This window comes from Pundamilia nyererei, unplaced genomic scaffold (genome assembly GCF_000239375.1).
Source record: "Pundamilia nyererei isolate P.nyererei 1_Seehausen unplaced genomic scaffold, PunNye1.0 scaffold00086, whole genome shotgun sequence".
NCBI lineage: Eukaryota > Metazoa > Chordata > Actinopteri > Cichliformes > Cichlidae > Pundamilia > Pundamilia nyererei.
In genome coordinates, this window is record NW_005187487.1 from 310,875 (window position 1) to 315,915 (window position 5,041).

The window sequence follows — 5,041 nt, forward strand, 5'->3', positions numbered from 1 at the left end:
TCTACACACACAGTGAGGCCATTGTAATGGGAGACGTTAAACAGACTGTGAGACTCCTGCTTATCAGGGATGTAAATCCTTAGATGACGGCCAACACGTAAGAGTCGTGGAATGTTCTTTGTTTGAGAAGGTATAAAATAATTCAGAGCGGTGTCCTTCCTCAGGATACTGTTTGGTGTTTGATCTGAAGGTTTTCTCCACTGCAGTGTTTTTCTTTTTCTTTTAATAAACCTCACTTCAAAAGACACGGTCACCTAGAAGTTGCAGATTTATTTAAGATTTTCCACAACACAATGCTGTCATCAAAGAGGGTACAACAACCTTTTAGTATGCGACTTTTTAGTTGGTGAAACCACAGAAACAATCTTAAAATGCCACAAAAATTAATAGTATGTGAAGCATCTTTGATCTGAGTGCAGCTTGAGTCATAAGGTCTATTGTGATAAATCAAAGGATAAGGAAGTTGCATGCTTTCTCTGAAAGTGTCACAGAGTATTGGTTTGTTAACTCTTAATGCCATCAGTATTGCAAAGTGTTTACAACAACCATCTAAAGATCAGCAGCCTTGAAAGCATAGTTTCTTAGCAACGGCTCCATGACAGGGATTTACAAGCAACTCTGCTGCCATTCAGAACTGAAGAGGTTGAACCTCTTCTGAAGCTCTGCACTTCACACAACAGCCTGTTGAAAGTGATCTCTTCAAATTATACAACAGCAGATTTATTTCAGTACAATAACCTAGACTGCACTGCAACATCACCGTGTGTGCAAATGTTTTTCAGGGTTTTCCGTTTGTTTTGCAAGTAGTACCAGCAAAACACACACACGCCCACACAGGCACTTACACCAAAACCCATGCACACAAAGGAAGCTTTTGGCAGTAGCAGGCTTTATGGAGCAAACAGCCTGATTCAAATGCCTGAATGCTCATTAAACCCCAGCTCAGCCTTCCTCACACACACACACTGAAAACTGCACGTAAAAAACACACGTATGAATCCATTCGACACACCTGCTGACACGCACATGAACTTTATATTAAGCTGCTCTAGCACAGCTTAGCTTAGTGGCCTTTGAAGCAGAGTGCTAAAGCAGATATTGATCTGATAGACTGATCTCCCTCACTTTATCCATCTCCCTCTTCCTCTAATATTACCTATACCCGCTTTTCTCTTTCTTTTCTTTATCATTTTCACAAACTCGCTCCCTCACCGGCTGTCTCCCCTTCCATATCGCGTCTCCTGCTTCTTTACACCTGTCTGTCAAAAAGATTCTCTGCTAATGAAAATTTCACGGTTTTATGAACATCAGTGTTTTACTTTGAACTTGTGTTTTACATATTTATGGCACTAAAATCATTTTTATTTCATGCAAATTTACTAAGGAGCTACTATCCAGACTTATGTTGGGTCTAAAAAGACATTTGCTTCACTGTCCTATGTCTTATGTCATTAATTGCTCTATTATGCATGTATGCAAACCTTTTTTTGCAGACCTTAAACACCTTCAAAACACTTCAGTTTCTCATAAAAATACAAATTATTTGTACAGGCTGAAATACATTTATCGCTAATGCGAAAGCTTTTGTCATGTCATTCATTAAGAAGTCTTAGTGGCAGTCATTTGAATCAATATACACAGATTATATATTTTATATAATCTCAATTCAAAGGTACCTTTGCTTTCAGAAGCATTCTGGGTGACCAGTTTGACCACCTCTGATCTCTTTGTACAGTGATGCCCTAAAAAGGTCACGACTAAGCCCAGACATGATGGGTTTAGTTGTGACTCTTTTAGGTTATTAGTTAATAGTTGATTAGTAGTCATTGTGCAATTTTTTGTATCTCAGAGTTTGTCTTTGACTCTGCCCTTTACTCCTATTTTTTGGCTAAGACCCAAATGCAGTTTAACTTCAAAATTGATGCTGAAATATAAATTAAGTGTCACAGTTTGCACCGGCAGACCGTGTGGAGGGAGGAGGAGGACCCAAATGCAGACACTTGGAATGAAACTATAATTTTAAAAAGGTGAGCCATTTATTTGTGGCTGGGAAAAGGTACAAAACAAAAGGCAGATGCACACTGAGGAAAAACTAGCAGGAACTAAACTGGGGAAAACTAAATGCTAAGCACAAAAGACAAAGGACAAAACCTGAACATGGAAAAACCTGGAAACATGGAAGCATTGAAACATGATGAGAACTCAACAAACAAACTGACACTGAAGGAAGACAGAGGACTTAAATACACACAGGAGGTGATCAGGGGAAGTGGAAACACATGGGGAAACACTGACTGGAATGAACATAATGATGGCACAGGGAAGTGAAACTAAACACAATGAACATGGGACATCAGACCTCTTCAAAATAAAACAGGAAACATAACGGGACGCAGACATGGCAAGCGAGCCTTAAGAAATAGAACACGCAGACATGAAACATATGAAGGAGGGGGAATTTAAACACAGGGGGTGAAGACACTAATCTAATAAACAATGAAGTATAACAGAGCAACCTAGCCCAAATAGAAATGAGCTTAGTTTAGCTAATGAACTTAAACATAAACAATTAATTTCAAAATATGTGAAAACTCTAAACACTGGGTCAAGTGACCCAGGACTGTGACATTATGTTTCTTCGGGGGGTTTCTAGAAGTTCTTACTCTATAATATTACTCAGGTACACCCAGTGTTAGCACAAGCTATTACTTTGTTGTTATTTGGATATGACTTTGGTAACTATGTGCAATTAAGTTGATATTTCGATATTGTTACGGGTCATTTCCACCTTACTACACTGTTACCACCATTTTCACCGAGCTGTAATAGAACGTGCCGTCAGCATATCATACTTATTCAATTTGCTTTTAAACTGTCTTGCAAAATACACACACGGGCAAAAGAAATGTTGATTCCGAGACAAACCCCCCCAAAAAAACACAGGAACTAAGAATAAAATATCGAAGAACATTTTTTGATTATTTTGTAATCTTCTTCTAAAACTAAAATGCCAGAAAAACAAAATCACTGCCAGCTTTTTGGTTGTATTACGCCTTAATTTAACAAGGCGGGAGTCTTAATCAACAGATGGTGTTTTTATTTCTTTTTCTATCTGGTCTCAAGAAGGAAATTCCTAGCAGTATAGTGTGGAAAAGAGGCCACTAAAGGAATGCTAATTTGACTGTTTACCAAAATTTGATACGTTTACCCTGGGCTGCTTTTGTCTGCAGTGATAGATTGGGTCTCTCAACGAAGCAATGTGTATCTGTAAGTTATTTTCTGCATTCTGAATAGGAAATGTGAGGCCATAGTGTCTGAAAGTAAAACGTATAGGATATAAAACTGAAAGTCACCTGTGTTTGTGCAAAGTGACATGGGCTCAGTTATCATTTTTCCTTCTTTAATATGGAGTAAGAACATCAAGAAATAAAGTCAACTTAAACATTGCTATGCCTTCATGTGTGAAAGACATACATGCAAACTAGTTTAATTACAACCATGTGGCATTTGGATAACTAAGCTGCGTTACACCATTTGCTGTTGGTATTGAACTTGAGTTGATATGGACTCTGCTTAAGCAGGACAGACAGCCTGTCGGCACAACAACAAAGACTGACAGAAGGGTGGAGAGGGAGAGCAGATGCAACAGTAACACTGTGTCAACTGTTTGTCCACAGTCCACTCATAAGCTGTTCAGTATGCTGTGAAGTCAGCATGGCAACTCTTCAAGGTTCCCACTTTATAGTGAGCCAGCTGCACTCCGAGTCCTCCTGCCTAGCTTTGAGTCTGCAGCAACAGATACTTACACCAAATGTCTACAACCCCGTTTCCAAAAGAGCAGGCAAGATAGTGTAAACTGTATGAATGAATACAGGATGGAGCTATTTGCAAATCCAATTGTGTTTTGTCTGAGACAGTGCTACTTATAGCTAAAAATATATATATAAAAAATAAAATGCAGGTGCCCCAAGGACATGTAAATTTAAATTCAGTTTAAAGGCAAATATTTTCTGTTCCTTATAGTTAAGTATATTTCTTTCAGTTTTAGTCACCAGCTCCAGCTCTGGCAATAGTAAAAAAACAAATTAAGTGTCTGTGCTGTAACCACATTTGTCCAGTTAAGACTGAACATTAATGGAGCATAGGTCACAGGAAATTTGCTTGTTACAGAAAACAGGATGATTTGAAGTGACAACTCACTGCCCTGTGGTGCTGTGCTGATAAAATAAGGCTATCAGACTGAGCATGGCCCTGTAAGCTACACTGAGCTCAATAAGGGATGCTTTAAAGGTCAGGGAGCAGCAGTTAATCTGGAGAGCACTGAAACCGAGCCAGCAGGAAGGCCAAGGAGATCTGATAGTGCCTCTTTCTCCCATACACACACTCATTCCTTTCTTTGCCCTAAAAGAGATGCTGCATTGTGAGGACTGTGTTTGTGGAAAGCCAAGGCCTGATTTAATCTGCACAGCTGAACTAGAGTATTGTCTCATTCACCAGACCTGCTGTAGATACTTTTCTCCCCTGAAACTGAAAGACAGATAGAAAAAAGGAACAAGAAGAAATGAAGTGAGCAGCATGGAGTGGGATTGGACTGTCACTGTCAAGACTAACTACGTGAAATATCACAGATAGGCTACACTCCACCTCCATCCCGTCCAGCCCACACTAGAAAACAACAGAATTACTGACAAGTGAAGAAAATAATGCTGTCTGACTGCAAGGACGATGGAGGTTTGGTTACATTTTGTATTCATTTATTCACTGATTCACTGGTCAATTTATTAAGTTAACATGTTCAAATGCCCGTTAATACAAATATCTAATCAACCACTCCCATTGTAGGAACATGGATAAGAAAACCTGAAGTTCAAAATGACATCAGAATAATGAAGAAAGGTCATTTACGGTAAGTAAATGGGGGCGACCGTGGTTCAGGGGGTTGGGAAGCTCATCTTGTAACTGGAAGGTTGCGGTTCGATCCCCAGCTCTGTCTGTCTTGGTCGTTGTGTCCTTGGGCAAGACACTTAAACCTACCACCAAC